This window comes from Pongo pygmaeus, chromosome 5, assembly GCF_028885625.2.
Source record: "Pongo pygmaeus isolate AG05252 chromosome 5, NHGRI_mPonPyg2-v2.0_pri, whole genome shotgun sequence".
Lineage (NCBI taxonomy): Eukaryota > Metazoa > Chordata > Mammalia > Primates > Hominidae > Pongo > Pongo pygmaeus.
Window position 1 is genome coordinate 139,012,330 of NC_072378.2, and position 25,872 is coordinate 139,038,201.

The 25,872-nt window shown below is 39.4% G+C and overlaps 1 protein-coding gene and 1 pseudogene across 3 annotated transcripts in view; both read right to left on the reverse strand.

Moving 5' to 3' along the window:
* NHSL1 (NHS like 1) overlaps nucleotides 1-25,872 on the reverse strand; it is a 276,666-nt gene that overhangs the window by 211,897 nt on the left and 38,897 nt on the right. The gene's annotated exons all lie outside the window — the stretch shown is intronic.
* LOC129039184 (mitochondrial carrier homolog 1-like) lies at nucleotides 22,101-23,034 on the reverse strand (annotated as a pseudogene).

Genomic DNA, 25,872 nt, shown 5'->3' on the forward strand with positions numbered 1-25,872 from the left:
CGTGGTGGCGGACGCCTGTAATCCCAGCTACTTAGGAGGCTGAGGCAGGAGAATCGCTTGAACCCGGGAGGCAGAGGTTGCAGTGAGCCGAGATCGTGCCATTGCACTCCAGCCTGGGCGACAGAGTGAGACTCCATCTAAAAAAAAAAAAAAAAAAAAAAATTCATTTATATGAGCTCTACAGCTTATTTAAAATATTCTTGTCAACATATTTTATCTGGAAAAGCTCATAGTTACTTTTAAGTTTTCAAATACATACACACATATACATAAAACATATATCCGGCTGGGCACGGTGGATCATGCCTATAATCCCAGCACTTTGGGAGGCCGAGGTGGGTGGATCACCTGAGGTTGGGAGTTCGAGACCAGCCTGACCAACGTGGAGAAACCCCATCTCTACTAAAAATACAAAATTAGCCAGGCATGGTGGTGCATGCCTGTAATCTCAGCTACTCAGGAGGCTGAGGCAGGAGAATTGCTTGAACCTGGGAGGCGGAGGTTGCGGTGAGCTGAGACTTGCCATTGCACTCCAGCCTGGGCAACAAGAGTGAAACTCTATCTCAAAAAAAAAAAAAAGAAAAAAAGTGGTATATCCATAGATCCATTATGATCCATATTCATGATTTCCTATATTCCATCTTTAATATGCATATTTTGGGAAGCATGTTAATGTTTGGCATTACAAATGGCAAGGCAATTTTGAGTTACTGTATGGAGTTGAAGACAATAGCTTTATCTTCACACTTTGTAATACCGCATCCTACCCTGGTTAAGCAAATTCCATTTCAGTATTTTACCCTGAGTACTCATGAGAATTATTCAATTATGTGACCAGAAATACTGGTTCTGGATTATTAATTTAAAAATGTTCCACCTGTAATTCCAGGTACATGGAAGGTTGAGGCAGGAGAATCGCTTGAACCTGGAAGGCGAAGGTTGCAGTGAGCTGAGATTTCACCACTGCACTGCAACCTGGGTGACAGAGTAAGACCCTGTTTCAAAAAGAAAATTAAAAAGTTCCTCCATTTCTTTTCCACAGTAACCACTAACCAAGACTAAAATTTATTTGAAACCACGCTTGTTAGCAGAAATGCTTACTACAGACGCAAATAACTCCAAGAAAATTTGGTCCCTTGCACATAACTGGGCAGTTAGTAAATATCGATGGGATGAATAAATACTGAATAAACTCAACAATTTTTATCAGAACACTGACAAGACTGAGAAGAAAACATTAGACACGTCACTATGGAGCTCAACTACTTTGAGTCATTCCACGCTAGCCTCTGAGAGGCACAGGCAGAATTCCAATAAAGCACAGTTTTCTTCCATAGTTGCAACCTCAAAAAAAGTGTTGAAATTCAAATAATCTTAAGCTCTGCCACCTGGACACATAGGAATATTCTCCTTATAATGTAACTGAATAAAGTTATCCTCCGAGAGGGAGACAATCGTATCTGCTGCTTTCCCATCAGCTCTTCCAGAAGCTACTATGTTGGACAACTGAGCTGTAAATGAGGAAGCAAGGAATCTTCACTACTAATTATTTCAATGACGGTCATATCCTGTTATGTCCTGAAAGCACCAAATTTATTTGTAGCCCAATAATTTTACATTAGTATTTCTTTCTTTTTGTTTTTTTTTTGAGACAGAGTCTCGCTCTTGTTGCCCAGGCTGGAATGCAGTGACGCAATCTTGGCTCACTGCAACCTCCGCCTCCCAAGTTCAAGCAATCCTCCTGCCTCAGCCTCCCATGTAAGCTGGGACTACAGGAGTGTGCCACCACACCCAGTTAATTTTTGTATTTTTAATAGACATGGGGTTTCACCATGTTGGCCAGGCTGGTCTTGAACTCCTGACCTTAGGTGATCCAACCACCTTGGCCTCCCAAAGCGTTGGGATTACAGGCGTGAGCCACCACGCCTGGCCTTACATCAGTATTTCTTAAAGAGAAGCAAATGCCTGAATTTAATGCACAGATTCAGTTGTTGTGGCAATTGTTACAGAAGGCATTTGTGGTAAGTGGATTTCTTTCTAACCATATGTGAAGCTTCAAACCTTAATAAGCAAACACATAGTAAGTAGAAATTGATTTCTATAAAACCAGGCTTCATAAAGTTGTATAGTCTACAGAAATAACACATTACATATTTTTCAGATTTTTTTAGTAGTACACAATTACTTTCTCCAAAATAGACAAACCAAAGTTTTGATTAAAAGATTTACACTAACTGGCCGGGCTTGAGACCAGAAGTTTGAGAACCGCCTGGGCAACACAGTGAGACCCTGTCTCTACAGAAAATCTTTTTAAATTACCCTGGCATGATGGCACATGCCTGCAGTCTAAGCTACTTGGGGGGCTGAGGTGGGAGGATCACTTGAGCTTGGGAGTTAGAGGCTGCAGTGAGCCATGCTGCAGCTCCAGCCTGAGCGAAGAGTAAGACTTTGTCTACCCGCCCACCCCCACCAAAAAAAAAAAATCACACTGTGAAGCCTTGTAAACCACACATGTTGATTATTTTTTTCAAAACCACCTTTGAATGAAATAATTTATCCTTGGATGAATATCTAAATGTGGTTTTTTTCAATATGCTTTAAAGGAAAACAACTCCTTCTGAAGTCTGAAGTTTCTCATGGTTTTTTTTTGTTTTGTTTTCTTGAGATGGAGTTTCGCTCTTGTTGCCCAGGCTAGAGTGCCCAGCCAAGATCACCGCAACCTCTGCCTCCCTGGTTCATGCGATTCTCCTGCCTCAGCCTCCCAAGTAGCTGGGATTACAGGCATGCACCACCATGCCTTGCTAACTTTGCATTTTCTGTAGAGATGGGGTTTCTCCATGTTGGTCAGGCCGGTCTCGAACTCCCAACCTCAGGTGATCAGCCTGCGTCGGCCTCCCAAAATGCTGGGATTACAGGCGTGAGTAACGCACCCGGCCTTAAGTTTCCATTTTTATAATCAATTTCATTTTAGCTAAATTGCTGACAGCAATTCCTAAAACAACTTAGTATTTGTCACTCTATAAATATGCTTGAGCTAAGAAATTTGTCATGGGAACAGGGGCAAGGCAAGACAGTGGAACAGAAGGCTCTACCCATCGTCCTGCAAAAACACCAATTTAACAACTATCTATACAAAACAAGCACCTTCATTAAGAACCAAAAATCGGGTGAGCACCCACAGTACCTGGTTTTAACTTCATATCAGCAGAAAGAGACACTGAGGAGGTAGGAAAAAGTCTTGAATCACAGATGCCATCCCTCCACCATCCCCCAGGGGCAGCGTGGTATGGACAGTGTTCCTGTGCTCTGGGGAGAGGGAGAGTCAGCAATTGTGAGGCACTGAACTCAGTGCTGCTCTGCTATAGCAGAAAGAAAAACCGGACCAAACTCAGCTGACACCCGCCCACGCAGGGAGCATTTAAACCAACTCTAGACAGAGGGGAATCACCGATTCCAGCGGTCAGATCTTGAGTTACTGCAAGCCTCACCACCACAAGCTAAAGTGCTCTGGGGCTCACCATAAACGTTAAGGCAGACTAGGCCACAAAGACTACAACTCTAGGCAAGTCGTGCTGGACTAGGCCCAGAGCCAGAGGACTAGGCAGGGCAAGTGATCTACTGGGACACCAATTGGGGAAGCTAAGATAGCTGGCATTACCCTTCCCCTAACGCCAGGCTGCACAACTCATGGCTCCAAAAGAGACCCCTTCCTTCCATTTGAGGCGAGGAGAGAGAACAGTGGGGAGGACATTGTCTTGCATCTTGAATACCAGGTCAGCTACAGCAGAATAGGGCAACGGTCAAAGTCATAAGGCCCCCTTCCCAGGCCCTAGCTCCAAGACAACATTTCTAGACACACCCTGGGCCAGAAGGAAACTTGTTGCCTTGAAAGGAAGGACCTACTCCTGGCAGAGTTCATCACCTGCTAACTGAAGAGCCCTTGGGCCCTAAACAACCAGCAGCAATACCTAGGTACTATGTCGAGGGCCTTGGTGAGCCTCTGAGACTCGTAGGTTTCAGGTATGTATGACCTAGCACATTCTCAGCTGTGGTGGCTAAGGGGCAAGGCTCTTTCTGCTTGAGAAAAGCAGAGGGAAAAGTACAGAGGGCTTAGACTTGCATCTCAGGTGCCATCTCGGCCACAGGGAGGTAGAGCACCAAGTGGGCTCTTGGAGTCCTTGATTCTAGAAACTGGCTCTTGGACGGCATCTCTGGACCTGCCTTGGCCCAGAGAGAAACCCACTGCCCTAAATGACAAGTCCTAGGCCAGGCAGCATTCATCACTAGCTCACTGAAGAGCCCTTGGTCCTTAAGAGAACATTGGCAGTAGTCTGGCAGTACTGTCCATGGGCCTGTGGTGGCAATGCCCATGGGAGGAAGCTCCTCTGCCTTGGGAAAGGGGAGGGAAAAGTGGGAAGGACTGCGTCTTATGGTCTGAGTGCCAGTTGAGCCACAGTACATTAGAACACCAGGTAGACTTGTAAGGTTTTTGACTCCAGTCCCTGACTCCCAGACAGCACCTGGACCCACCCAGAGCCCGGGGAAACTTGGCACCCTGAAGGCAAGGACACAGGCCTTGACCACGTTGCCACCTACTGACTGTAGAACCCCAAGGCCTTGAGTGAACATAAGTGGTAGCCAGAGAGTAGTTACAGCAGGCCTTGGGTGAGACCCACTGCTAGGCTGACTTCAGGTCTGATCCAGCGTGGTCCTAGTAGATGGTAACCAAAGGGGTGCTGTGTCACTCCACCCCAATCCAGGTGGCTCAGAACAGAAAGGGGAACTTTTTTTGGGAGAAAGGGAAGAGAGCAAGAGTTTCTGCCTGGTAATGCAAAGAATTCTTCCAGATCTTGTCCAAAATCATCAAGGTGTTACCTCTACGAGTCTGAAAGAACCACAGTATTACTGGGCTTGGTATGCCCCCTAAAGCACTCACAGCTTACAGCACAACACCCAAGTCCTTTTGAACATCTGGAAAGCCTTCCCAAGAAGCATTGGTACATCAAGCCCAGACTGCAAAGACTACAATAAATATCTAACTCTTTAATACCCAGACACAGACAAACATCTTTAAATATCAAGACATTCCAGGAAAACACGACCTCACCAAATATACTAAATAAAGCACCAGGGACCAATCCTGGAGAAAGAGATATGTGACCTTTCAGACAGAAAATTCAAAACAGCTTTTTTAAGAAACCTCAAATTCAAGATAACACAGAAAAGGAATCAGAATTCTATCAAATTTAACAAAGAGATTGAAATAATTAAAAACAATCAAGCAGAAATTCTGGAGATAAAAAAATGCAATTAGCCTACTGAAGAATGCATCAGAGCCTTTTAACAGCAGAACTGATCAAGCAGAAAAAGGAATTAGCTTGAAGACAGGCTATTCGAAAATACACAGAGGAGACAAAAGAATAAAAAACAATGAAGCATGCCTACAGGATTTACAAAAAATAGCCTCAAAGAGACAAATGTAAGACTTATTGGCCTTAAAGAGGAGGTAGAGAAAGAGACAGGGGCAGAAAATTTATTCAAAGGGATAATAACAGAGAATTTCCCAAACCTAGATGAAGATATCACTAGCCATGTACAAGAAGGTTATATAGAACATCAAGTGGGTTTAACCCAAAAAGACCACCTCAAGGCCGTTAATAAACTCCCAAAGGATAAAGAAAAGATCCTAAAAGCAGCAAGGAAAAAGAAACAGCATACAATGGAGCTCCGATACATCTGGCAGTGGACTCTTCAGTGGAAACCTTGCAGACCAGGAGAGAGTGGCATGACATACTTAAAGTGCTGAAGGAAAAAAACTTTTACCCTGGAATAGTATACCTGGTGAAATATTTCAAACATAAAGGAGAAATAAACACTTCCCCAGACAAAAGCTGACGGATTTCAATACCAGAACTATTCTACAAGAAATGCTAAAGGGAGAACTTCAATCAGACGGACAAGGAAGTTAACGAGCAATAAGAAATCACCTAAAGGTACAAAACTCACTGGTAATAGTAAGCACACAGAAAAACACAGAATATTCTAACACTGTAATTGTGGTGTGTAAACTACTCTTATTCTAAGCAGCAAAACTAAACAATGAGCCAAACAAAAAATAACTACAACAACTATTCAAAACACAAAGTACAATAAGATATAAATAGAAACAACAAACAGTTAAAAAGCAGGGGGATAAAGTTAAGACACAGAGTTTTTATTAGTTTTATTTTTGCTTGTTTATGCAAAGTGTTAAGTTATCCGCTCAAAATAATGGGTTATAATATTTGCCTGCTTTATGGTAAACTCAAACCAAAAAACATAAAAGACACACAAAAAATAAAAAGCAAGAAACTAATCATATCACCAGAGAAAATCACCTTCACTGAAAGGAAGACAGGAAGGAAAGAAAGAAGAAGACCACAAAACAACCAGAAAACAACAAAATGGCAAGAGTAAGTCCTTATTTATCAATAACTTTGAATGTAAATGGACTAAACTCTCCAATCAAAAGACAGAGAGCAGTTGAATGGATAAAAAACAAGACTCAATAATCTGTTGCCTCCAAGAAACACAATTCACCTACAAAGATACACACAGACCAAAAATAAAGGGATAGATAAAGATATTCCATGCCAACGAAAACAAACAAAAAGAGCAGGAGTAGCTATACTTATATCAGACAAAACAGATTTCAAGACAAAAACTATAAGAGACAAAGAAGGTCACCGTATAATGATAAAGGTGTCAATTCAGCAAGAGGATATAACAATTTTAAACATATATGCACCTAGCACTGAAGCACCCAGATATGTAAATATTATTTGAGCTAAAAAGAGAGAGATCCTAATACAATAATAGCTGGAGACTTCAACACCCCACTTTCAGCATTAGACAGTTCGTCCAGACAGAAAAAGAAACACTGGACTTAATCTGCACTATAGACCAAATAGCCGTAAGAGATATTTACAGAACATTTCATGCAATGGCTGCAGAATACACATTCTTTTCCTTATCGCATGGATCATACTCAAGGACAGACCATATGTTAGGTCACAGAACAAGTCCTAAAACATTCAAAAAAAAAAAAAAAAGTAATATCAAACATCTCTGACCACAATAAAAACTAGAGATCAATAAGAAGAGGAATTTTGGAAACTATATAAACACCTGCAAATTAAACAACATGCTTCTGAATGGCCAGTGGGTCAATGAAGCAATTAAGAATGAAATTGAAAGATTTCTTAAATGATAATGGAAATACAACACACCAAAACCTATGGGATACAACAAAAGCAGTACTAAGAGGAAAGTTTATAGCTACCTCAAATACCTACATCAAAAAAAAAAAAAAAACTTCAAATAAACAACCTAACAATACATCTTAATTAGAAAAGCAAGAGCAAACCAAACCCAAAATTCCTAGAAGAAAAGAAATAATAAAAGATCAGAGCAGAAATAAAATTGAAATCAAGAATACAAAACGTTGTATTTTTGGAATCATGAAAACATGAAATAAAACGTTGGTTTTTTGGCAAAGTGAAACAAAATTGACAAACCTTTAGCCAGACTAAGAAAAGAAAAGATCCAAATAAATAAAATCAGATATGAAAAATGAGACATTAAAACTGGTACTGCAGAAATTCAAAGGATCATTAGTGGCTACTATGAGTAATTATATGCCAATAAATTGGAAAATCTAAAAGAAATGGACAAATTCCAAGAAATATACAGTACCAAGATTGAACCATGAAGAAATCCAAAACCTGAACAGACCAATAAAAGTAATGAGATCAAAGAAGTTTCCCAGTAAACAAAAGCCCAAGACCCCAATGGTTTAACTGCTGAATTCTACCAAACATTTAAAGAAGAACTAATAGTAATACCAATCCTACTCAAACTATTCTGAAAAATAGAGAATGAAGGATAGTTCCAAACTCATTCTACGAAGCCAGTATTATGCTGATACCAAAAACACAGACACATCAAAACAAAAACAAAAACATACAAAAAAAAAACCACAGGACAATCTCTCTGAAGAATATTGATGCAAAAATGCTAAATAAAATACTAGCAAACTGACTTCAACAATACATTAGAGGCCAGGCACAGTGGCTCACGCCAGTAATCCCAGCACTTTGGGAGGCTGAGGTGAGCAGATCACTTGAGATCAGGAGCTCGAGACTAGCCTGGTCAAATAGTGAAATGCCGTCTCTACCAAAAAAAAAAAAAAATTAGCCAGGTGTGGTGGTGCAGGCCTGTAATTCCAGCTACTCAGGAGGCTGAGGCAGGAGAATCACTTGAACCCAGGAGGCGACGGTTGCAGTGAGCTGAGATAGTGCCACTATACTCCAGCCTGGGCGACATAGTGAGACTCTGTCTCCAAAAAAAAAAATACATCAACAGAATGAAAGAAAAAAAACATATGGTCATTTCAATTGATGCTGAAAAAGTATTTGACAAAATTCTACATCCCTTCATGATAAACACCTTCAAAAAAACTGGGTATAAAAGGAACATACCTCAACATAATAAATGCCACATACAACAGACCCATAGCTAATATAATGAACAGGGAAAAAGTGAAAGGCTTTCCTCTAAGATCTGCAACATGACAAGGATACCCACTTTCACCACTGTTGTTCAACATAGTACTGGAAGTCCTAGATAGAGCAATCAGACAAGAGAAAGAAAGAAAGGGCATCCAAATTGGAAAGGAAGAAGTCAAATTCTCCTTGTTTGCAGATTATATAATCTTATATTCGGAAAAAACTGAAGACCACCAAAAACCTATTGGAACTGGTATGCAAATTCAGTAAAGTTGCAGGACACAAAATCAACATACAAAAATCAGCAGCATTTCTATATGCCGACAGTGAACAATCTGAAAAAGAAATTTTAAAAGTAATCCCATTCACAATAGCCACACTGAAAATCAAATACATAAGAATTAACCAAAGAAGCTGAAGATCTCTATAATGAAAATAATAAAATACTGATGAAAGAAATTGAAGAGGACACCAAAAAAATGGAAAAATATTCCACGTTCATGGATTGGAAAAAATCAACATTGTTAAAATGTTCATACTATACAAAGCAATCTACAGATTCAATGCAATCCCTATCAAAATACGAATGACATTCTTCACAGAGATAGAAGACACAATCCTAAAATTTATATGGAACCATGAAAGATCCAGAATAGCAAAATCTATCCTAAGTAAAAAGAACAAAACTAGAGGAAACGCATTTCCTGACTTCAAATGATACTACAGAGTAATCAAAACAGCACAGTAGTGGCATAAGAATAGACACATAGACCAATGGAACAGAATAGAGAAACCAGAAACAAATCCACATATCCACCATTAATTCATTTTTTACAAAAGTGCCAAAAATATGTTAGGGAAAGGACAGTCTCTTCAATAAATGGCGCTGGGAAAACTGGATATCCATAGGCAGAATAATGAAACTAGATCCTGTATCTCTCACCATATACAAAAATCAAATCAAAGATTAAAGACTTCAATCTTAGACCTCAAACTATGAAACTACTACAAGAAAACATTGGGAAAACTTTCCAGAACATTGGTCTGAGCAAAAATTTCTTGAGCAATACCCCACAAGCATAGGCAACCAAAGCAAAAATGAACACATTGGATCACATCAAGTTAAAAAGCTTCTGCACAGTAAATGATACAATCAACAAAGTGAAGTGACAACCCACAGAATGGGAGAAAATATTTGCAAACTATCAATCTGACAAGTGATTAATAACCAGAATATGTAAGGAACCCACCTCTATCAGCAAAAAATCTAATCCGATTAAAAAATGGGCAAAAGATTTAAATAGAGATTTCTCAAAACAAGACATGCAAATGGCTAACAGGCATATGAAAAGGTGCTCAACATCACTGATCACCAGAGAAACACCAATCAATACTACAATGAGATATCATCTCACCCCAGTTAAGATGGCTTATTTCCAAAAGACAGGCAATAACAAATGCTGCACAGGATGGGCAGAAAAGGGAACCCTCGTACAGTTAGTAGGAATGAAAATTAGTACAACCACCATGAAGAGCAGTTTGGAGGTTCCTCAAAAATCTAAAAATAGAACTACCACATTATCCAGCAATCCTACTACCAGGTATATACTCAAAATAAAGGAAAATCTGTTTGTCAAAGAGATATCTGCCATATTTGTTGCAGCACTGTTCACAGTAGCTAAGATTTGGAAGCAACCACAAATGAATGGATTTTTAAAACGTAGTACTTATACACAGTGGAGTACTATTCAGCCATTAAAAAGAATTAGATCCTGTCATTTACAACAACATGGATGGAACTAGAGGTCATTATGTTAAGTGAAATAAGCCAGGCACAGAAAGACAAACATAACATGTTCTCACTTACTTATGAGATCTAAAAATTAAAACAATTGAACTCATGAAGATAGAAGAGTCAGATGGTTACCAGAAGCTGGGAAGGGCAGTGGGGTGGGTGGGTGATGGTTAATAGGTATAAAAAAATAGAAAGAATAAGACATAGTATTTGATAGCACAACAGAGTGACTATAGTCAATAATTGCACATTTTAAACTAAAAATCTGTAATTTTTAGTTTAATTGGATTGTTTGTAACACAAAGAATAAATGCTTGAGGAATGGATGGATACCTCATTTTCTATGATGTGATTATTATGCATAGCATGCCTGTATCAAAACATCTCATGTACCTCATAAACATATACACTTACTATGCAGGCACAAAAATTAAAAATTAAAAAGATACGTGCAATACTTAACTTGATTAATCATTTTATTGTCAACAAGAAAAGTATACTTACTGTCAAGGAGGTAGGAAAGTTAAGTCCTAATTGAATCTACATCAAAAGAAAAAGAAAAAAAGAAACTTTCTATTTAAATCTGTTGAAAGCTTCAATTATTCAACTGACCTGAGAAAATGAAACTTGGGTACACTATTCCTGGGTACATTTGCATCTTTCCTTAGAAAGCCCGCATAGGAGCTTTCATTGCACTAACTTCCAACCCTCTGCTGTCTTCCCAGCCACTATGGATCAAGCTGCATATTAATGAGTAGGAGCAGCCAGAATATAGGAAACTCGGCCAAGAATACTAGGACAGACAAGAAAAGAGCTCACTATTTTCAAGAAAACATCTTTTAAGAGTTCTGGGCTCCCAGAAGTCAAGCCAAACCAGAGAGAAACTGCCTTTGGATGGGGATAAATAAGTTTGAGCTTTGTGCCCAAAGGGGATGGTAAAATACTTTTCTTCTTTTTTTGTACCATCTGTTTTAATAAAGGTAAATCTGGGTTACAGCAGCTTCATACTTACATTAGAATTACTTGATTTGTTTGGAGATACAACAAAATCCATAGTATTAGGAATCAAGAACTTGAAGGAATTTAATATTTTTTTAAGAGCCATCTGGAAGCACTGTCAAATTACTACTTTTCTCTGTCTACTCCTGGGAGCAATTATGGATATTCCCTGAAAATATCTTAAAGATAAAACACATTATCTAAAAACTTGAGAATTTGGTATAAAGTATATTTCATTTGCCACAAAATAAATAATTCCCCTATAACAACTTCTATTCATTGATTTTTTTTTTTTAAGTTGATGTATGACTGGGTGCAGTGGCTCACGCCTTTAATCCCAGCACTTTGGGAGGCCGAGGCAGGCAGATCACAAGGTCAGGAGATCAAGACCATCCTGGCTAACATGGTGAAACCCCGTCTCTCCTAAAAATACAAAAAAAAAAAAAGAAAAAAAACAGCCAGACGTGGTGGTGGGCGCCTGTAACCCCAGCTACTCAGGAGGCTGAGCCAGGAGAATGGCATGAATCTGGGAGGCAGAGCTTGCAGTGAGCCGAGATCGGGCCACTGCACTCCAGCCTGGGCAACAGAGCAAGACTCCGTCTCAAAAAAAAAAAAAAAAAAAAAAAAAATTAGCTGGGCGTGGTGGCACGCACCTGTAGTCCCAGCTACTTGAGAGGCTGAAGCTGAAGAATCACTTGAACCTAGGAGGCAGAGGTTGCAGTGAGCCAAGGTCACACCTCCAGCCAGGCGACAAAGCAAGACGCTGTCTCAAAAAAAAAAAAAAAAAAAAAAAGTTGATGTATATGTATATAAATAACCTTCTCATTCTTACAAACCATTTTTCAAATTTTAGCTTTTTTTAATAAAATGCAGCTTTTTCTCCACAATGCTGTATTTCATCATAAATACCTGATAAAGTTCTATCAGTATTTCAAAATTCTCATCATCGTATTGCACAGACTATAATCTCATGGAGAGCTGCAAACAAGCCTATCTTGGAACTTTTTGTGTTACATGCAAATAGGTAAAGCGCTGCACATTTCTGTAGCACGTCTCCCTTCTGAATAATCTATAGGTCATATTGTCTATAACAAGTATGGATTAGGTTTTCTCCATCTTATAACATCTTGGTGCCCATCTAGTCTGCACCCTCTATTATACAGTTAGGGAAATCCCAAGGCAAAACTTCCCTTACATTACAAAGTGGTATAGCTAGAAAGTGAAAGGAACCTAACTATTCTGACTTCTAGGCTAGGACAAACAAACTTATTCTGTAATTTCTTAGTACTTCTCAGCATTTTCATAGCACCTATCAAAATCACTAGCATGTAGTAGACGTTTAAAAAATACAAATGACCCCTGAACAACACGTTTGAAGTACATGGGTCCACTTATATGCAGATTTTCTTTGTCCTCTGCCACCAAAGACAGCAAGACCAATCCCTCCTCCTCCTCAGAATATGATAAAGATGAAAAGCTTTATGATGATCCACTTCCACTAATGAATAGTAAATATATTTTCTCTTCTTTATGATTTTCCTAATAACATTTTCCTTTATCTAGCTTTCCTTAATACAGTATATATGTAACATGCAAATCCGTGTCAATTGACTATGTAATTGGTAAGGCTTCTGGTCAACAGAAGGTCATTAGTAGCTAAGTTTTCAGAAAGTCAAAGTTATACATAGATTTTCAAATGTACAAGGTTGGTTCCCCTAAACCTCCACCCCCAGTTGTTCAAGGGTCAACTGTATTTACTGGTTGATAAAACTGAGGCCACCTTCAATCTTGAATCCATTCAAGCACATGGGCTGCTCCATTACCAGACTGAATTCACTCAACATACACAAACTGTCAGCTTTGCTGACATCAATGGGCAATGGTTTTCTAACTGAAAAATAATGTTTCCAAAATATTGTAGACTTGGTCAAAAGCAGAATTTAAAAGCTAATGGGAAACAAAACAGTTCTCCCACCCCAAAGCCAATCTCAGCTGATGAAGATTCTTGCCCCCCTTAGTTGAGGCAGGCAGATCAAGAGTTCGAGACCAGCCTGACCAACACGGTGAAACCCCATCTCTATTAAAAATACAAAAATTAGCCAGGCGTGGTGGCGTGTGCCTGTAATCCCAGTTCAATGGGATCCCAGCTCAATGGGATTACTAAAACAAGCACTTAGTGCTGTGTACATTCTCTAATTTACAATTTTATACACAGAGGAAAACACCGAAACCTGGATGAGTCAGGAAAAGACTTTGAAGAGAACGCAGAACGTGAATACACCCTTATAAAACGTTGACTTAAGGCAGAGAAGATGAAGAACCATCTAAGAGGAAAGAATGGCACAGGCAAAAAAGCTTCAAGGAATGCGTGTGAAATGTACGGTGTTGGCTGGTGTGTGTCTCCACTAAATGGTTTAGAAATCATGGAAAGTCCAACTGAATAAAGAAAAAATACTCAGGAGGCTGATGCAGGAGAATCACTTCAACCCAGGAGGCAGAGGTTGCAGTGAGCCAAGATCGTGCCACTGCACTCCAGCCTGGGCGACAGAGTGAGACTCCGTCTCAAAAAAAAAAAAAAAAAATCATGGCAGACAGGAACTCTTCTGCTTTCAGTATGCACTATCCAAACCCATCACTTCCTTCCCAGGAATACTGCATCCAACCTTTCTTCCTCCCTTAAATGATCAAGTGTCCCTCATTCTTTGCTGAATTTCTCTGGCCTGTGAAGACATGAAGCCCCTTTCTACTCCTGTCTGAAAAGATATTCCCTCACTCTCAGTCCCCACCTCCTGTCTCCTATATTTTCTTCGATTTCTATAAATATTTCAATGCTTCTCCCACATAAAAAGTTTTCTAAAGTAACAAATTTCCATGTTCTCTAACATATCATTTCAGACTATAAAAAGAAAAAATTTAAGGTATCATGTTACATTTATTACAAATGAATTCTTTTTAAAAATTCAGTTGACATCTCATTAAACTTTCTCTTAACCCATATTGTTCCCAAATTCATGCAAAAAAAATCAATTTTTAAAAATAAGAGTTTAGAGAATCAAATCACTTAAATTTTTGGGTTGTCAATACTTGGCCAGACTCTGTTATAGAATACCTAATTCTACAAGAATTTATATTTCTCTACCCACAAAAATTAAAAATTAAAATTTTTAATTTATATTTCTCCTCAAGTGTTACATTAAAATGAGCACTTCATGCTGTATACATTCTCTAATTAATTTACAATTTTATACACACATGCAAAAAAACACCAAAACCTGGATGAGTCAGGAAAAGACTGAAGAGAACATAGAACTTGAATACAGCCTTATAAAATGTTGACTTAAGGCAGAGAAGATGAGGAACCATCTAAGAGGAAAGAATGACATGGGCAAAAAAGCTTCAAGGAATGCGTGTGAAATGTACAGTGTTGGTTGATGTGTGTCTCCAATAAATGGTTTAGAAATCATGGAAAGTCAAACTGAATAAAGAAAAATATATGATTATTCCAGATTGTAGTGAACCATGAAGTTTAGGCAAAGGAGTTCAGACTTGGCTTTTTTCTTTGTTTTGTTTTTTTTTAAGCCAATGTAAATTTTAAGAAAATAAGAGTGGAGGGATGTTTTAGAGAATTAGGTCTGTCAACAATGTAAAGACTAGAACAGCAGTGAAGAGGGCGAGCAGAAGAGGGAGGTGGTAATTAGTAGGGAGAGCCAAAAGAAGGTTCAGACAGTGATGCAGGCACACGCAGATAAGGGCGGTGGGTCGCTGGGGGTAGAAAATCATACAAAGGAAGCTTGAGAGTTCAAAGAAAGACACCATAATTAAAGGGTAACCATTCCCAAAGTATTTCACTCTAAGATTCCTTTAAATTTGGATCTGCTTCATAAACGTCCTCATTAAACACAAGTGGTTATTTTCAAAAGGCTGGTGTTTTAAGCTTACCTATTCCTACCATGAGCTTAAAACATCAGGTAGAAGACATCTTAAAGATGTTTTAAAGAAAACAGATCAAGCCAATACGATAGATAGTGAGATGACATTTTTTAGCAGCAGCTACCATTTACTGAGGGCTTACTATGTGTCAAACACTGCGCTAGGCCTTCTGCCAACATCATCTTTCCTCCTCACAATTCTGTAGGTATCATTAGTTCCTTTTCTAAGACTTTGTTTTTTTTTAGAGCAGTTTTAAGTTCATAGCAAAATTGAGGGAGATATAGATCCCAACCTCCCTACTTCCACACCTGCACAGCCTCCTCCTTTATCCACATCCTCCATGGGGTGGTGCATTTGTTACAAATGATGAACCAACATTGACCCGTCATTATCACCCAGAGTCCATAGTTCACATTAGGGTTCACTCTTGGTGTTGACATTTTATGTGTCTGGACAAATACATAATAATGTGTATCCACTATTAAACTCAGTCTAACAATTAAATGATCAACCTGAAGAAGGGTACATCTTTAAAACTAGCAGAGCCGATATTTATCCCATACTATATGTGTTGCATAAGATGGAAACATACCTGAATTAGCACTTAGAACCTCTGATAAATAGTATGCTTTTAATAAATATATCTCAGTCATCAAAATTAGGATATAATTAGGTACTATTTTAACAGAACTGGAGGATTTACACTTTCAATAAAAGTTAAGCAGCTTGGTGGCTTGGTGCCTGTAATCCCAGCTACCCAGGAGGCTGAGGTAGGAGAACTGCTTGAACCCAGGAGGCGGAGGCTGTTGTGAGCCAAGATTGTGCCACTGCACTCCAGCCCGGGCAACAGAGCAAGATTCCATCTAAGAAAAAAAAAAAAAAAAAGCTAAGCAGCTCAAGTGCCTTCTATCTTGGGATTCAGAAAAGTATTTTGGTTATTTGAGAATTGTATCTTTTTATTATAAACAAAACTTATTTCTCAAATTTATATAATTAGTCATTTAAAAAGGAAATCATTGAACAAGACTGCAAAACAATTCTCAAAAACACTTATTTTCAAATTATAATATTCAATAAGAAGCAATTTCTGGCTGGGTACAGTGGTTCACACCTGTAATCCCAGCACTTTGGGAGGCTGAGGAGGGTCGATCACGAGGTCAGGAGTTCAAGACCAGTCTGACTAACATGGTGAAACCTGGTGTCTACTAAAAATACAAAAATTAGCCAGGCATGTTGGTGCGTGCCTGTAATCCCAACTACTCAAGAGGCTGAGGCAGGAGAATCACTTGAACTCGAGAGGCAGAGGTTGCAGTGAGCCGAGACTGTGCCACTGCACTCTAGCCTGGGGAACAGAGTGAGACTCCATCTCAACAAAAAAAAAAAAGCAATTTCTTCTGAAGTATTAAATAGTTGAAAAAGTCATCTGTATTGAAAAGTTTAAAAACATAAAACATACAAATAAAACCACCTTTTCAAAAAAGAGACACAGGCATTGCTGTGTTATTAATACTATTATTATCTGAAAATCTGGTTTTTACTTAAAAGGAGCAGGGACTATGAGATAAGGAAATAGGGTGATACAAACAAAATGAAGGAGACAAACGATAAATTATTATGTCTTAATAAAAGTTAACTTAGTTTATGTGTTTTTTACATGGGTACATATTTTAAATGTATCTACTGACTTAAAATGTTTGTTCTAGAGTCAATTCATATCGGTAGAATACTTACTATGTATAGGCACAGATTTAAGGAATTTTACATGCTTCAACTCCTTTATCCTACAGCTGATTTATATGGTCTCTAACCTTGAATACAGAGTCAATAATTTTGAAACCTAAACATCTAAAAGGCCTCTAGGGCCTGACCGGGAATTCTGGAACAAGAGTCATCTGTCACTGAGGCACAGCATGATGTGTGTAAACCTTTAAAACCATAAAAGGCAAAATAAACGTTTCCAGGTCACATCTTACTACGTGGTTCTGTTCTAATGATGTCTCTGTTTAGTGTTCTTGTATGATTTGATGACAGGATAATAGAGTTATATATGATAATCATTTTCAATAAGGTCCACGAACACCAGCATGATCTGACAGCAATGTGGACCACACTGAAACGTCAATGCATTCCTCCAATGCAACAGGGCCCCGGGCACTCAGCACTCTGGCCCTTCCCTCAACCACGAAGGTTCTCCGGCTCCTCTCCCATCTTTGCTCAAAAGTCACCTTAATGAGGCCTACGCGGCCTACTGAAAATTATAACCCTCTCTCTCTCTCCTGGATGTGCATTAGCCTGTTTTATTTGTTCTATAGCACTAATCACCTTATATCCTACTATAATATTGACTTTTTGTTATTGTAGTATTTTTCTTTTTTTTTGAGACAGAGTCTTGCTCTGTTGCCCAGGTCGGAGTGCAGTAGCGTGATCTCAGCTCACTGCAGCCCCCACCTCCTAGGTTCAAGCAATTCTCCTGCCCAGCCTTCCGAGTAGCTGGGACTACAGGTGTGCACCGCCATGCCCAGCTAATTTTTGTATTTTTAGTAGAGACGGGGTTTCACCATGTTGGCCACGATGGTCTTGATCTCCTGACCTTGTGATCTGCTCACCTCAGCCTCCCAAAGTGCTGGGATTACAGGCGTGAGCCACCCCACCTGGCCTGTAGTGTTTTCTCTCTGCCTCCACAAACATCACCAGAGCAGAAATTTTGGTCTTTTTGTTCACTGAAGAACCTGAAGAATTTAAAAGGTGTCTGACAGAAAATAAGTGCTCAATGTATATTGTTAAAATGTTTTAAATGAATGAGTGTATGATATAATCAGCAAAAAGATAAACCTAGAGCCAACATTTCTTTATACTCTTTCAGGTGGGAGAAAAACTTAAATACAAGCAGTTACCACAGAATGTTAGTACAAGTTCTCAAGAACCTACAATTTCCTCTTGTCATCTAATTATAGGAATACAATAGCCTTTCCAATGCATCTTTCTTATTCAAGCATCTTCCAACTCAGTAATTCCAGAAACATCTTAACATTCTCAACATACCACACAAATCCCTTGTTACATACCACATAAATCCCTTGTTATAGGTTTTCAATACGGAATTATAAGAAAATTAAACACACCAATATTTTTAACCCCTAACTCCAAAGAACCTGTTGTAAGGATTAGAAATAATATATTGAAAAGACTCAGCATATACAGGTTCTTGAATTAAAAATTCTTATCAACCAGCCACTTGGGAGGCTGAGGTGGGAGGATCATATGAGCCTGGGAGGCAGAGGTTGTGTAAGCCCCTGCAGATTGCACCACTGCACTCCAGCCTGGGCGGCAGAGCAAGACACTGTCTCGAGGAAAAAAAAAAATTCTTATCAATACTTCATGGAAATGTGGTAGAATAAATCAGTGACTATCCATGGAGGAAGAAGTAGGAAAACACAACTCCCTCAATATAATCTGCCAATCTGGAATTGTTGAAGTTCTACCTAAAGCAGCAACTCCTGAGGGTAAGGGGTGAGGGGTAAACTGATTAAAAAGCTAAATTCATTAATTCAAAAAAAAACTGAGTGTGTACTTACAAATGTGAGGGTCTGTCCTCCATTCTGGGTTTACAGTCATGAGTAAATGAAACGTGACCCTGCTCTCCTGCAGCTTACAACCTAGTAAGAAAACATTTTTCTACTTTTACACAATCACACAGTCCCAAGAAAAGAGGAAACACTGGTGTATTCAAATAAGAACTGTTTGAGTCCATTAAGAATTTTAATTAAAATGGCACACACTACTGCCTGAAATAAATGAATTATGAGATGTGAGTACTTTAATGTGAATGTTGTTCTTCATGTGTCAAAATTGTGATTCCCAGTTTTACAAACATCTGTGATGGAGAGTAAAATCTTGGTCATCATTTGCATCCACTAGGACACAGCATCCAACTCTCAGCTTCTCCTTTCTGTACTAATCTCCCAAAAACAGTGAATCACCAAAGGACCAGCATTGGTTACCAAAATGAATATATTTTGTTCTGTAGTTTCCTGTCCTGGGGGCGAAAATACAAAACAAAACAAAAAAATGGAGCAACGTACAGCACAAAATATTCAACTGGAGGCATCATGCCAAGAAAGCAACAGAAAGTTTTATACTTAAGCCAAGACTCCTGGGTTCCTTTCAAAATTTTAAATCGTGACAATTATCTTGATGTTTCTTGATGAATCAGATCTGTCTACAGAACAAAGGCATGCTCGGGAGTTTTGTGTACTTTGAGGAATAATTATTTCCTAAGCTTATTCACTTTTTTAAGAGAGCAGCTTACAGACAGATTTAGAAGCCGGTGTGCTTGAGTGAAAACATTTGTAATCAGTCAACCTACAGACGCATTTTGCTTGAAATGTCAATTGAAAACAATTTTGTGAGGAAAAAGAACTTAAAAATTGATCCCATCAAAAAATATTTCTCACTTTTTTTTTTTTTTTTTTTTGAGATGGCGACTCTCTCTGTGCCCAGGCTGGAGTGCAGTGGCATAATCTCGCCTCACTGCAACCTCTACCTCAGGGTTCAGGTGATTCTCCTGCCTCCGCCTCCCGAGTAGCTGGGATTACAGGTGCACGCCATGCCCGGCTAATTTTAGTATTTTCACTAGAGACGGGGTTTCACCATGTTGGCAAGGCTGGTCTCAAACTCCTGACCTCAAGTGATCCACTGCCTCAGCCTCCCAAAATGCTGGGATTACAGGCGTGAGCCACTGCACCGGTGTCTAATTTTCTTATACACATTTCTCTTTCAACTTTGCAGTTTAAATTGTTGCCAAATTTTTCAAAGTCACCACTACTTTTAGTGAGTTACGGTATGGAAGCTTGCATTTAATTATAACAGCACTGTGTGACATTCAAATCTCTTCAGTTTCATTGTTTCCTTCCCTCTTGGTGTAACTATATTAGTAAATAGCACATAATACACTGATGAACCTATTTTTATAGCTGATTAGCAAAATATATATTTTACCTTTCCAGACCGTACACACACACACACAGTTGCTAAGCAGTTATTAAAATGCATCTATCAATGAACATCAATGTAGGAGTGTTTTCACTTATCTACTGCTGCATAACTAACCGCTCTAAAACTTAATGGCTTAAACAAAACAATGGACTGTTTTGCTCAAGATTCTGCAATCTAGGCAAGGCTCAGCTCAACAGTTCTTCTGCTCACCTCCCCAGCCATCATATAAGGCTGCATTTAGCTGACCAAGACCAGGTAGGATACTTGGATGGCCAAGCCTTCCTCTCTCCCAGCATGTAGTCCTAGGGCCTCTCTCCATTCATGTGACCTCCCACTAAAATAACTGGACTTCTTAGATATAATTGCTGGGACTTCTCAAAACTTAGGCCTGGAACTTGCACAGTATCGATTCTGCTGATTTTATCAGTTAAAGTCTCAGACTTATGCCATGCAGAGAAGGAAGGGCCCACCCAATGGTGTAAATACCGAAAGCAGTAATTTTCTTGGAACCCTCACTGTAACAGATCATAAGAGCAATTTATATTCCATCTTCAGAACTTATACTGTATTTCTGGGGACTAAGAGCATAGAAGAGGCAAGAATTTTTTTTTTCTTAATTTCTGGGAAAATATTTGAAAGCAAGGCAATAGACGAGTAGTAGATTGGGGGTGAGGAATGAATATAGTCAACTATAAAATAGCATATCTGAACAGCATTAGTATAAAAATGTAGTCCTTCATATACCTTTTTAATGTAACTTGTTTATTGGTAAAATTAAGAAGGAGTTGGATATAGAGGCTTAGTTATTATGCAACACATAATCTTCAAGAAGCTGAACAAGGGAAATGATACACCAGGTTTATTATAGGAAAGTGTATACACTACACTTCATTCACCATTAGGGTGAGTGTCAGGCTAACCAGCAAAATCAGTGGAAAGACAAGAACAAGCAATCTTTTAACCTTTCATCCAGAACCTCTCACAGTCCACTAGCCTGGGAGGGTGTCAGCTCTATACACTTCATCTAGTTAGTCTCTCACTAGGAAAGGCAGAGAATACTCTCATTCCATATACCATTTGTATTCAATAGCTTTACTTCCTCAAGACAATGAAGCCATTCTGAAACTTGATACTCTATGGATCGTCCTTAAATTGGACCTATATGTAATATATATCTTTATTTCCTTCTATAAAGCCATCCAAAAAAAAAAAAAAAACAGGGAACTCTATTTCTTTTTTTTTTTCTTTTTTCCACCATCAATACATTTATTTGCAGCAGATGGGGCCAAATCTTACCATGAACTGGATAGGACTAGAGACACTGATCTGCCCAACCTCTGAGTATTCACAACTGCACAGGTAACCAGATCCTATATGTTAGGCATCGCCATTAAACAGATGAGCATTAGATGAGGAGGACACATTCTCAGTAGTCACATGATTTCCCATTCAGAGGAAGGTGCTGCCCTCATATAAAAAGAGTAGTGTTGAGAAAAACGCAGGCAGAGCCTAGCATCTGCCTACCAGTATAGGCCTAGACATGATGGTGGCCGTGTGCCAGGGGATCACGCCCTATTTACAAAGAAGGAGAATGATGCTCCCAGCTGAGCTGCAGGATGGGCTCTGGGCTGACTGGAGGGGTAGATGGGGTGGGTTCTGACCCCATTATCCTTTCCCTGTCCAACCTGGGCCCCCACGAGCCATTCTCCAGCCCTCTGCACAAGACAGACTCAGCAAATCCAGGAGGTATGGGGATTCTGCCAACTCCCCATTTCCTCCGACCTTTCCCAGGTCTGGCAGGTGACCCAGTCCACTGGGTGCAGCCTCACCTCCACCCAACTCCACATCTGGATAGACACATGGCAAATATGGAAACTGAAGCCCAGCTGGGCTGGAGCACATCTGGTTGTTGTTGAGTTGGAGTCGTCTTGCAGGTATCCCGAGATGGTCAGGCCTCACTCATGGTGGCCAGGTTAAGACTGTGTTTTTTAGATGATTCAGGTTACTCCAGGGCGAAGCATGATCCTGATGACACCCAGCAGAAAAGCAGGCTGGAGCCTCGGAAGAGCTGGCCCTGCATACTCAGGTACTTCCAGCAGTGAATCCAGGATTTGAACACCGGGGAGTAACGGGGGAGCCCAGCCTGCAGCCCACAGTTGTTCACAGCCATGAGGTCGCCAACTAGCAGGAAGGGGTAGGTCAGCATGCTCACTGTGATCCCTGTCAAGCACTTGGTGTGGCTCTGGATGGCCAGGGCCTGGTGGAAGCTGTCATCCACCAGGTAGGCACTGATGAAGTGGGCCAGTAGGTTACAGCCTCACAAGAAAACAACATCACCCAGGAGGTGAGGGATTAATCCAACAAATCCCAGCAGCCCTTCCTCTTTGAAAAGCTTCCCAATGGAGCTCAGCACGCCACTGTCCTTGGCTTCCCATCCCACAAACTGGACCATCCAGCGCATTGAGATGACATGCAGGGGGTGGGCCAACATGCGGGACACGCACTGCATCATTATCCCATAGAAGGTCTCCTTCACAACTTTCTTCAGGGAAGTCTTCATATCACCCTTGTTGGAAACCTGCTAGATCTCATCTAGAGGGAAAGCCTTCTTCATGCTACCCGGGTCACAGTGAAGAGGGCATTGGACATCAGCTGGGGCCTCAGACCTCGGAACAGCCCTATCTTACCATCCACTTGCACAACGTATTTGGCGTAGGTGAAGAAGCTTGGCAGATAGAGGACCTTCCTCCCAGCACATAAGGCTTTGTGTTTGGGTCTTCCTTAATTAAAGCAAGTTCGATCTCATTGTAACAAAGTTCTTCTAAATTACCTCGTATTTTGATAACATGCCATAAAACTCATCTGTTAAGCTTTAATAGCTACACATGCCAACCAACTTAATGTAATATCTAATATTTTTCAAAGAAAAAAACGCATATGTATTACAACTGACCTTTATTGGTATTTCTTCAGTTTAACCTAAATGTTGACAAGCTTTTTCCATTTATTATTTAAATTTGGAGAGGTCAAATCTTAGGAAAAGCAAAAACATTAAGGAACACAAAGAATTCTATTCAAAGAAATTCACAAAATAAATTTTGGAGCACAAACTGTGGTGTGACAGTTTTCCTTTGTATTTCTAAACATCTACTAATAAGACTTTCTTTTTGTAATATGCAAGCTTCTTTCATCAAGCCAATAGGTTTAATTAGCATTTACATCATCTTAAGTTATGACACACGTTAACAGAATAGAACAGTTGTAGAAACAACGAAACTTCAATGCTCACTCAGAAATCACCTAACCCTAACCTTGTCTCCTCTTTCCAGATATAGCAGCAGCTTCTTTAGATGGAAGGTGAATGGAAAGGAGTGTTTTCCACGAGGAAGGGGATAAGGGTAATAACATGGATCCACAGCATATATACTATCCATATACTCATGTGAAGGATCTCCTGTCTAACAACATTCCAGAAGGTACATGACAGAAATGTCAGTCATCACACTCACCACCAGCAAAGAGCTCAAGGCGCTTACATAAGCAAAGTTACATTGACAGGAGGTGCCCATTGGAAACCACAATAGGTATCAGATACCTTGCTACCACTGACCAAACACATATGAGATCAACAGAAAATACCATCACAAAGATATGATTAGACTGAATATGTATAAAATTATTTCACACTTTTTTGGGGTTAAATAATTTTACCTAAATTTAAAGTAACACAATAAGTATACTCAATGTTAATACTGCTTCTATTTCTTATTAACAATATAGACCATAAAACTGTATCAGAACATTAGTATTCAATAATTTTATGTTCTGGTTGATAGTCCTTAAAGAACTTTCACTTCATCTTCTCTGCTAGATGAAATAATATTTATTGCTTTGTGTTTACCTTTGCTAAAATGTATCAGTAATACCTTATAAAATTTAAATTAAGGTATGGCTGGCCAGGCGCGGTGGTTCATGCCTGTAATCGTAGCACTTTGGGAGGCTGAGGCGGGCAGATCACCTGAGGTCAGGAGTTCGAGACCAGCCTGACCAACATAGAGAAACCCCGTCTCTACTAAAAATACAAAATTAGCCAGGCATGGTGGCTCATGCCTGTAATCCCAGCTACTCGGGAGGTTGAGGCAGGAGAATCACTTGAACCCGGGAGGCAGAGGTTGCGGTGAGCCGAGATCAGGCCATTACACTCCAGCTTGGGCAACAAGAGTGAAACTCCGTCTTAAAAAAAAAAAAAAAAAAAAAATTAAGGTATGGCTATATCACAGAACTTTAAAAGCCCAATTTTTCTAAAATTACTTTAAAATCTAGAAAATCATGTTTCCATTCATATCATTTTTTATGAAGATGCAATTACTGAACAAGAGTAATTCAAGTAAGAAAAGTTAGAATCAGTTGAAGTAAAACAAGCAAAAAAATATATAATCACATAGGAAACACACAATGCAAAACAAATTAGTTAGATCATCACTGTTATTCTCCAAGCAATTGAAAATACCTACCTCTAAAAGGGGAGAAACACAAAAGTGCGAATAGAATTTCTAACAGAAAGGCCATTGTTTACACACAAGTTTCACACTGTAGAAATATGAACACCTGCTAGATAATTAAATACACCCACATGCAGAATGTTCCATCACTTTTTTAAATTTTAATTACCTCCATTTCTTATAATCACCAACAGGTAATTTTCTAAGCAACATAAGATCGGCACTGGGATTGAGGTTAGCTAAATAGTCTAAATTAGTTTAAGCAACTACTTTTGGATAATCAGTTGCACTTGTGCCCACTCACAGGGAGAGGCTGTTGAAATTCAAGGATTTCCTCTGCATTCTCTTGCCTGCAGAGCTAAATAGCTACCACAAAGTCAAGTTCAGTAACTGCACTGAAGCAAGGAAAAATTAAATTGCTCCGTGAAATTAAATTTAGTAGGGTGTAAAACTTCATTTCTTCATTCTGCACTCAAGACAATTTGACTTTCCACACCTACTATATTTCCAGGTCCAACTAGGTGACATGTATCTCTAAGCATTTAAGTTCCTCTTAAAAAGCCTTAGTCTTGGCCAGGCACGGTGGCTCAAGCCTGTAATCTCAGCACTTTGGGAGGCCGAGGAGGGTGGATCACGAGGTCAAGGGATCAAGACCATCCTGGCCAACAAGGTGAAATCCCATCTCTACTAAAAATACAAAAATTAGCCAGGAGTAGTGGCGCTTGCCTGTAGTCCCAGCTATGCGGGAGGCTGAGGCAGGAGAATCACTCAGCTCACTCAGTGAGCTGAGATGCCCAGATCACACCACCGCACTCCAGCCTGGCAACAGAGCAAGACTCCATCTCAAAAAAAAAAAAAAAAGGCTTAGTCTTTAACCCTTCACAAAGTATTTTTATGATTGGCAACTTATTTTCTGAAATGCCACAATCAAGTGTGAAACTGTTGCCTCAGGCAGGGCAGAAATAAACTGTGCTTTGAATAAATGTTTAAAGCTGAGATTCTCCATACCAGCATTCCTTAGCTCGGAGATATTTCACATCACAACGCAGTATACATATTATATATGCATATATATGTACATAGAAACCCATATTCAAAACACAAA